The sequence below is a fragment of the Tauraco erythrolophus genome, chromosome 2 (assembly GCF_009769465.1).
Source record: "Tauraco erythrolophus isolate bTauEry1 chromosome 2, bTauEry1.pri, whole genome shotgun sequence".
In the NCBI taxonomy this organism is placed as follows: domain Eukaryota; kingdom Metazoa; phylum Chordata; class Aves; order Musophagiformes; family Musophagidae; genus Tauraco; species Tauraco erythrolophus.
Genome location: NC_141466.1, coordinates 95,341,938 through 95,352,457, shown reverse-complemented (window position 1 = coordinate 95,352,457; position 10,520 = coordinate 95,341,938).

Here is a 10,520-nt window from a genome sequence, read left to right as displayed (position 1 = left end):
CACTTGTTAGGGTCTATGTACCAGGAGGTTGCCACAAAATGGAAGCAAACCCAGCCCCAAGCACAAAAAGCTGGTTAGGAAGTGGGTGGAAAATATTATTAATGAAAATCCAAACTGGTGCAAAACCCAGGTTCCTAAGAGACTGTCTCGCAACATTTTTACATCATTATAAGTTTGAGGAAGAAAAACAATTCACAGTTAAAACAAATACAAAATAGTAAGTAATGTGACTTCAGTTCATACTTGTATTACAATGACATGCTAATAATCTCTTGTTGTTTGAAGGACCCTTGTCACACGGCTGCTTATAACTTTTGCGTTTATATATTCCTCTGGAAATGTTTAATCTTGTTATGAATCTCATTTAGAAAGATATATCCTTAAATGGAAAATTAATACAGAACACTAAAAAACCAAAGAGAAATCATCAGTTTAGGTTTCTCTTCTTGGGCTTTTTTAAATTTACACATTCTTTTTTTCCTTTTTAAAATGTGTTTGGATCCTAATCAGGGTATATTTCCTTGCTTTGTCTAAGCCTTTATTAATATTAGAGAAACAAATGAATCTACAAATTGCTTTTATAATAATAAGAGTAAATTGCTCCATCTGAGGCAGGGTCCCTAAGCACTCTTACCAGTGCTCTCCATCACATGAAAGAAGACAATTTGTATTACTATATTCATTACAGTAAGACTGAGTTTGAGTTCAATATTAAGCAATGCCCAAACACATTTTAAGAAGCAGTCCTTGTCTCTAGAGAGGCAGGAGGGACAAACGCAGGCAGCGTGGGTGGGTTTGAAATGGCAGCAAGTCTGCATTGCAACTGATGCTCCTGCCCCAAAGCCTTGTGGCTCGCTACTAGGCCATTTAGCCTCTCAAGATAGCAGAAACCTGCCAAAATCTGTGAGCTTAATGGCAAAATCACACCTTGCGGTAATCTTACTTTTCTGCCTTACCTGGTCCTCCTCTAAAACTGTTACACTGGAGACATATTTAAGGAAGATTATCTTCTTTCTCACCCCTGTCCAGCAATCAGATGTGTTTCCTCCATACCTCACCTGGTCTAATGTTTTCTTCTACTTTTTGTGCCTGTCTCTGTTGTCTCCCCTCTTACCTCTCAGCTGCTTTTTCCTTTCCTCTGCCCTACGGCTGGTAGGACAGCATGATTTCAGCAGCATCTCTGTGCCATCTCCTCACATAACCTCCCCACTCCCCGATGCCTCCAATCCCCAGCACCTCTATTAACCTTTCCCGACAAGATCAGCTTCCTGTGCCTTTCCTTCATGAGATACCTGTTAACGAGAGAAGGGACGGGGGCATTTATTCCCCCTTGCTGTCAAGTCTATTGCTCACTCTCTGAGCCTTCGGAGGCTGGGGAGGCAGGATCATCCCCCCTCACCCCCAGGGCTACCGGCTCTCTTTCATATTTTTTCAGTTTATACATGATCCTTATTCTTCAGATCCTCTGTATATTAAAGTGATTTGCAATTTTTCTTGAGAGATTCCAGGATATTGTCCTAAGACTGGAAATATTAAAGGTTTTGCACTAAAGTGATTGAAGAGCTCATGGAAATCCTTTTGTTCTTTGGAAAAACTCAAGACCTGGCCTCACATTTTCCAAATTTTCGGGATTAAGTTGTTTGCAATGCTATGCTGTATCCTCTGGAATGCACATCTTCAAAAATGTGGCCCATATTGTTTATGACAGACGGAAAGGTAAAATGAAAGGAGTTTCAGTCAGGTTTGTGTGTGATGGGGAATTACTACCAGATCCTTTGGAAATCAGCCTGGAGTGAGGGTAATTTCCACATTTTTGTTAATTGTCTTTGCTTTATCTACACACTTTGCTAAATTCTTAGGTATGTTTGTTGTTTTTTTTTTTTCTAACATTGATAATTTGCTCAAAACTTGCCCAAATGACAATAATTGCACAGGCAATTTAATCACATTATTTTAAACGAAACTTAGAATTTGCTGTCTAGTCTAATAGTGTGATAAGAGAAAAAAAATATTTAAGCATCCTCTTAGTGATAGGTAAACTAATTTCAGCTCAGCTTAGAAACATTTGAAGAATCTTTTTTTCTTTCACAGGATTTATGGCATAGAAAAATCGGGATCTAGGTTCTCTTTCCTAAAAATAGTCCAGTGGAGTAATTCAGAAACTATCTGATGTAGCTGAGAGAAGAATCTGATCCTTGTATTTCTACTAGAATGCGCACTGTCAGAGAAGAATGAGAATAAAAGAGAAAAACAGGCTCAATTTACTAACAATCTGCATGACACAATTTCCATAAATTGTGCTAATAGAGCAATTTATAAAGATTGTGGTAGTATATTAAGGAGACCGATTTACAAAATCCATTTAGAATAATAAGCTGAGCATTGTTGGTAATGCAGCTATATTTTCCAATAGTGTTTATGTATAAAACAAATTGACTGTCTGTTCTCATTCACTTTATGTTATGTTAATACCAAATATAGACAAGAGCAAATAATGAAATACTCAGATTTTTTGTTTATCTACAGATTGCATTGATGGTCACCATGTATTTTAGAGGCATTAGACTTTGTTAGGCGAAAAAGATTTCTCAGCTGGATCTTTGCTGAGGTTTTCTTGTTTATGAGAATTACTGGAAAATGGTTTTCTGAAACTGTTAACTTGTCACTCAGATGTATAGTTCAGCATATGAGATGAATACATTAGAATGGCACTAAACCACTCTCAGCTAAGTGAAATGCTTTAATATCCATGTGGAGTTTAGTTGTCCCTCCCCACATATCAATGAAGATTTAACAGCAGATGCTATGGTGAAGTTTTACATGGCTGACACCGCGTAAGGATTTAATACAGATCCTTAACGGATGAAATAAATGAAAAGGCTGCAAGATGTGCTGCTTTATCTCTGTATCATGGATGGATAAATCTTATCCTGTACCTTCTCAGCTTCTAGGGGTGGACTCCCATGAAGAATAGCCACAGTGTCGCAGGTAGTTGGGAGAAGCAGGACGATGTGGAGAAATACTGAAGGCAGCTGTTTGCAACCCAAGTGCAGGGGACTTCCCTTGGCCGAACATAGAGCCAGCTGTAGAGCTGGCTCCACACTGCCAACCCTTTGCTGACTCCACTTCACTTGCTGCCTTCTACCGTAGTACCTTGCTGCAGTGCGTGGAGCCCCTCAGCCAAGTAGAATGGGCTGAAGCCTCTGGCTAAAGTTGGCCGGATGGTACTGCAAAGAGTTGTGCATATCCAGCTGCAGATTCGGCTGATAAAGCTGAGAAGAGTGGTGGTGGGAACAACTCCATCTGCTACCTTCAACGCACCAGTACCCACAGGATGGTCCCCCAGGCCTTGTGCATAGGGTTTCCCATCTGCTGAGCTCCGTGGTGCCCAAAGCTCACCCCAAGCAAGGACTGCCCTATGGCTTAGGTGAGTTAGGGGTTGAAGGTAGGCTTGGACTTGTTTAAAAGGAAAATGTAGAGGCAGTTGTGGGATTTTCTTTCATGCTGTTTTAGAAGGGAAAGATAGACAGCAGGGCAGAGAAACAAAAGCAGGAATTGAGGTGGGTGGATGTGTGCGTATGTGGATATTATAAATATGATGATGTGCTCCAGGGGTGGGGGTGATGGCTTGCTGCTTCCCATCCCTGACGCATCAGGGTGATGGAAACAAGTTTGGAGCTGCAAAGGCCCCTAGGCAATGTCTTGCCCCTCCCTGCAGGGAAGCAGCGTGTGTGGACTCTCACTGTTTTGGGGTACAGTCTAACTTGGTCTTTAACATCCTCTCCTGGGGGGTACTGCACAGCTCTCCCCCGTAGTCTGCACGTCCTCCTACCACCACAAGACAAATAATTTATTTAAGCCCTGGGGCAAGGCACAGAGATTCATTATATGATTCTTAGTGGCTTTGTGGTGAGTTACTCACCTTTAAGGAACCCTAAATCTTGAAACAGTGAAAGGTTGGGGTTTTTTTTAATAATAGGTTAACACTAAAATATTATGGGTGTAGTCTTCATTCTCACACTGTTCTAAAGAGCTCTACAACCAGGTCCAACAATATCAAACAGCTCAATTTTCAGCAGAAAATGTAATTAATTTTTTTTAGAAGGCATTGTTCAGCCTACTTTAACCAAGTGGCAGAATAGATGACCAGTCCCTCACAATTCAGAGTAGTGAAGACAGGTATATTTGTATATTCTTTTAAGGATAGCTGAGAGTGGACGAAATTAGAATAATTTGTAAGCCAGTATATATGCCTGAAAAAAATCCTACTAAACAGTGACATGAAGAAATACATAAAGGGAATATTTTAAAATTCATAATATTTGATTTTGTAGTTTGCAAAACTTTGGAAAATTGTTTTTGAACACCAAATAGTGCTGATTTATCACTGTGATAGTTTGATGTGGGGGGGTGTTCTGGTGGCAGGAGAGGGGATTTGCTCCCTGTGCTACCAGATCCCAGTCCCATCCCCTCGGGGGGTTGAGCCAAGTCGGCGCCTCTGCGAATTGCCCTATTTAAGTTGAGACAAAGGGACGGGAAGAGGTCTTTTGCCCAGGAACGAGGAGAGGGGAGGAGGGCACTGCCCTCGCTCCCGGCGGGGAGGCTGCCCGGGCCCGGGCCGGTGCCACGTGCTCAAGATGGCGCCGGGGGAGCCGCATGGGGGGCTCGGGAAGCGCCCCGCTCCCGGGGTGCCCGCCGGGCTGAGCTCCCCCAGAGAGGATTAAGATCTAAGAGAAAACAACTACAACGACCAGGTCAGTCAAGATGGAGCAGGAGGAGGTGTACTGGAGCTGAAGTTTTCCCTTGCAAATCGGTGTGAAGATGGCAGGTGGCCCCCCTGCAGCCAGGGTGCACTCGGTGGAGCAGAGACCCACTCGTGGTCCGTGGAGAAACCCACGTCGGGGAAGAGATGCCTGAGCCCAGCAGAGGTCGTGGAGCAGGGGATGCACGACAAGGTACTGTTAATAATGGGCATGGAAATGCATGACGAGGTCGTGGAGGCATCTGGAGTCCGTGGGACAACCCACACCGACGCGAATGGCAGCAGCTCCCTAAGAGGCCGAGACTGGTAAAGCCCGAACTGGTGCAATCCATGGGGAAGGATTGCAATCCTGCGGGCAGGACTTACGCTTGAAAAGTTTGAGGATTTTTTCCTCGTGAGTAGGGGATCCACTGAATCAAGGGAAAAATGGTGTAAGGACTCCTCCTCCTTTGAGAAAGGAGCGGCAGTTAACATCATGGATGAGCTGACCTGCACTCCCCCATTCCCTGTCCCCCTGTGCTGCTGGGGGGGAGATAGAACCAGGAACAAAGGGAAAGGGGGGTGGGGAGGTTGTTGTGTTTAAGGTCTGGCCTTGTTTTCTCTTTCTCCTCTCAAGTAACCGGTTTCGTTCCCTTTTGTCTCTTGTTAAGTAACTGTTAATACATTGTTTTGTTTAAAGAAAAATCCTGAGTCACGTTTTGCCCGGGACCATGGTTGGTGGGTGCTCCCTCTCGGTTCTTGTCTCGACCCTCAGTCCAAAACCACGACAATCAATTAATTATTTCTCTGCCTTCAAACACGTGGCACTCCTGCAACATCTATTTTCGTGCAGATAGACATAAAGTATCCATATACCTTTAAAAGCAGTCTTTGCTCTTCCACTGCCTGCAAGCTTATTTTATTTTGATTCCTTTCTTCTCTTGCACTTTGGTGTTTAAGAGATTTCTGGGCTGTTAGCTTTCCTGTCATTGCCACCGCCAGCTCCTGACAATGACTGATAAGTGGACGTGCCTCCAGTCCCTGCTTTCTTCGCACAGAGTGGTGCATGAGGGGGAGCAGAAATCAGACCACATGCACGCTGTGCACGCCGTAAAGCAGTCTCCAGCAAGGAGGAACACTCCAGCCACAAAGCCTGACAAAGAATGTGAAGATAAGATGGAGATATGGGATTTTCTTATTAACTTCATGCAAGATGTTATCTCAATATAACTTTGAAGAGAACATAAATATATTGCTGGAGACTACAGTTTTCAAACAAAAAACCCCTAGGACTTGTCCTGTCTTTGACTGTCAAACCATCCACAGAAAAAAAAAAAATCAAGATTATATACATTATATGTTCAGTCAGTGTACTCACCTGAGAAAATATATTATACTGATACAGTTAAGAGTTTTATTTTCTCTGTGGTGAGAATTTCAGAATGGTCTGACTATCTTTGAAACATCTAATACAGGGAGGCCCATTCTTCCTAAGCACAGTGCTTTTTCAGCCAGTTAATGGGCAAAGGTATCTGAACAACCTAAGAAGCTTGGGCATTATAAGTCAGGGAAACTATAATTAGTGATCTGTGTGTAGGATTACTGTTATTTCTGAAGTTGTCTTAAAGTTCATATCAAAGTACTCATCTGAAACAAGTGGTGACCATGAGTAGTTGTCTTAGCATGTCCACAGGATGCAAAAGAAATAAAATGAGGATAATGTATCCTTTATCTATAATTGTTTTGGGCAAAGAATGAGCATAGTAAGAGTTTGAGTTCTTGACTTTGTGTGCGAATGGGTCATGGGCAGGCAAGGTTCAAGAAGGAGAGTGTTAGTCAGGACTAAAGTATTAGGTTTCAGGTCCATTGATTTGGTCCATAACCTTTGTAGGAGGTTGAGATGCTTCTGAAAAAGCGCTTTCTCTTTGCTTGGTGTGATTTAATAAAAGCTTTAGCAATAAAGTTCTTGTACCTACAAACTGAATTGCAGATAAAGCTACAACTTTGTACATAGCCTACAAAATGAATCAGATGGTACTGGAAGATCTATTTTGATAATGCCTTTTGGGTAGATAACAGAGATTGAGCATAGGGCACTCAGCCAGAAGGCAAAGTGCTTATTTCCTACAGATAACCTAAACTGAAGGAGTTGCTCTTTACCACTGCTGGGTTGAACATAGTCTGTTCTTTCAGTTGGAGATATATTTTGGCCCGAAAATATCCTCAAAACACTAGATGAAGCAGCAGATTCCTTCACTGGTATAGTACTGCAGTAGCCAGGGCAGTCACATTTTCTGGCTAGGTAGCAGGACATCTGTGTCAGTTCAGGATCTCATACTTACTGTAAAAATATCCCAAGAATTCGTTGGCTCTTGCTATATGAACTATTTACCCTTGAGAGAGGATTGGAAGTCAGGCAACCACAAGATATTAACCATACCAAAAGTTAATAGATATTTCAAGTAGTTGAGGTGGGATTTCCCACTTTTAGTGGGGCAACAGACATTTTTTTTCATAACCTCTTTTAAGGAAAATTACTGATTCAGCTTAATTAATTTCAGCGGGTGAGATGGAGAGAACTGGTAGATGGTGTGGCAGGGGGTAGTTTTAGGGAGAGTGACTTGCCTTGTGAAAGCATGACCAGGTACATCAGAAAACCAACTTCAGCCTGAGTTTTCAGAAGGCAGGGTAATGTTACAGGGGGACAAAGAGTATCAAGTGCTATCCCCATACTGTAGATTAGAAATGGTGAAAGCTCACACACGTGTGATCATGACTGCTTTCAAAGAACTCTAACCTTTTTCTTGGGGAAGGCGTGGAGGGTACAGTTAGGCAGTAGGTTCCTTTTCTTAATGGTGCTGTGAGCCTCTTCCGGGTAGTGATGCTTTGGGAATGGGATTGTGGATTGATGGGCTATTTATTTTCCAGTGAAAGCATGATTTCTTCTGATTTTCTTCTATTAATATGGTCGTTTAATGGATATGGTGGTAATTGCTGCTGGCTTTATGTTTATAAATGGTTTAAAGGCTGGGCAAAATATTTGTAGGAGTCTTTGTCTTATTGAGAGAAATAAAGGACTGCTTTCTATAAAATCCAATAGAGTTAACTGCAGGAGGCGGATGGCAATAGACATAGTGGTGTAGGTGGAAGGAATATGAACCTGGTAATGACGCATGCAGCATGGTGGTGTCAGATCAGAGAGAAAAAAACCCCGATTTGTTCTTAAAAGAAGGAAACACAGCCACAGAATGTGTATATCCCTAGTTTAGATATAATAAAAATAAAATGCAGAAAATCTGAATTCTGCTCTCAGAGACTTCCTGAAATAACTTGGGGAATGCTTTGTTCTGAAGTATGTAGAAAATAGATATCTGAGACAGGAAAGTGTCGTGAACTTCTTATCAGATAGAGAGAGCGACTAAGGGAAGAACAAATAGGAAACATTAATTTGTTGCAAGAACCAATGGCAGAAATTTTATTTCTGTAAACTGATGCTGAAATAATGGCCAAACCAAAACAGGATGGGATTAGAGTGGAAGGGTGGCAGCCTTCAGAGCAAGCATACACACCCAGCTACAGGTGGGAATTTCCTAGCAGGTGACGAGACGGCCTGAGGCTGGTGCATGCTGAAGACACAGGGCTCTGAAAGAACATGATATCCTGAAAACATGAGAGGTTCAGCACTGAGAAATGAGGAAATCCCTACAGTAATAACCAAAGCCTCTCAAGGGATGCTTGCACCTGTGACATTTCCTGGGTACCCTGTATTCTCAAACCTGCTCCTTTCCCCTGGGGCTCCCTTTGTAGAGCCCCCACATTCATTTCTGTGATGGGAGCTCCTGCGTGCTTCCCCGGGGCTCTCCTGCCAAGCCTTGCCATGGGCTGGTGGTGGGTTTTCTGTGCAGGCGCTAGCGGTGCGCTCTGTGCTGAGGAAGAGAAGGGCATTCCTGCTGCTGTGAACTGTGTGTGCAGTACTGGGAGCTGCCATCACTCATCTCAGATATATCCAGCTAGTGTTGGCTCATGTTTCCTAGTAATGCAAAATAATAAAAATATTATTATTATAAAAGTCAGGCTCAATGACAGCCTGAAATAATGAGGGAAAGTTCTTGGCTGCCTAACAAAGTCCTCTTCTGAATAGCATAAAAGTATTTTTATTTTAGTTACCGCTTTATTCCGAACACAAAATGTGCCCTGGAAGTAAAGGGAATGTATTGTTTTGCAGTGACTCAATATCATGTTAGCTCAGGAATTCTTTTTAATTTCTAGAAGAAAAAACCCTTAGTTTGAGAAAAACAAACCAAGAGCAATAACAACAGCAGAACCATCCTGAAATACCACACTGTCACCTTCTGGATTTCTGTGGTGTTTTTGTAGAGTACTTAGCACCTTCAATTTAATTGACAATCATCAGCAATCTCCCATCCTTTCCCTTAGCTATACATGCTCAGTGTGACTAGCAGAGAAAAGTTCCAACCTTTTTTTTTTCCTTCTTCCCCACCCTCCTCCCCCATCCCCACTAGACAGGACTGAAAGCCTACCCCAGGATCAGAGGTGTTGGGCGAGTGTTGCTGTGGCTGGAGGGGCAGTAGACACTGCTGGTGGAGAGCTTCCACAGAAAGTCCTGTATGCTGCCTCTCAAGGTGATCTGGGGCCACATTAATTGCAGAGGACACCTGGATTATTGTCAGCTCAGACATGGTGGTCTGAACCTGAAATAACTCCCTTGACTTCAATCTCATTTTGGCCATGCCGCTCCGCAGAAAGAGGTACAAAGTGCAGGGTAACAACCACTATAGAGGGGCAGTGGGGTGGCAGCAAGCCCGTTTATCACAGACTGTGGCTGGTGTACTTAGCTGCTCAGTGCATCTGGTCTTCCCTGCAAATGCTTGCCTGAATTAACTCTGTGCAGAGCTAAGCTCAAGGTGCTGCCTCACCTGCCAGTGCCTTAACCGAGCCAACTTTTCTTCTGCAAGGAGGGGATAGTCTGTCTTGACAAAAGATCATGTTTTGCTTAACAACTTAAAAAGGAAAAAAAAAAAAGAATAAAAAAAAGACATAAAAAGAGCCCCAGCTTAGTTCTGCTTTATTTCAAACACCTGTAATAGGATTTTATCAGAAACTACCTCCATCTGAAGATGCATCCTCCTCACAATTGCAGCTGATGACACTAAACTAGGAGGAGTGGCTGACACACTTGAAGGCTGTGCTGCCATTTAGAGAGACCTGGACAGGCTGGAGAGTTGGGCAGGGAGAAATTTGATGAAATACAGCAAGGGCAAGTCTAGAGTCTTGCATCTGGGTAAGAATAACCCCATGTACCAGTACAAGTTGGGGACTGAACTGTTGGGGAACAGCACAGGGGAAAGGGACCTGGGGGTCCTGGTGGACAGCAGGATGACCATGAGCCAGCAGTGTGCCCTTGTGGCCAAGAAGGCCAATGACATCCTGGGGTGTATTAGAAGGGGTGTGGTTAGTAGGTCGAGGGAGGTTCTCCTCCCCCTCTACTCTGCCCTGGTGAGGCCACATCTGGAATATTGTGTCCAGTTCTGGGCCCCTCTGTTCAAGAAGGACAAGGGACTGCTTGAGAGAGTCCAGCGCAGGGCCACAAAGATGATTAAGGGAGTGGAGCATCTCCCTTATGAGGAAAGGCTGAGGGAGATGGGTCTCTCTAGCTTGGAGAAGAGGAGACTGAGGGGGGACCTCATTAATGTTTATAAATATGTAAAGGGTGACTGTCGTGAGGGTGGAGCCAGGCTCTTCTCAGTGGCATCCAATG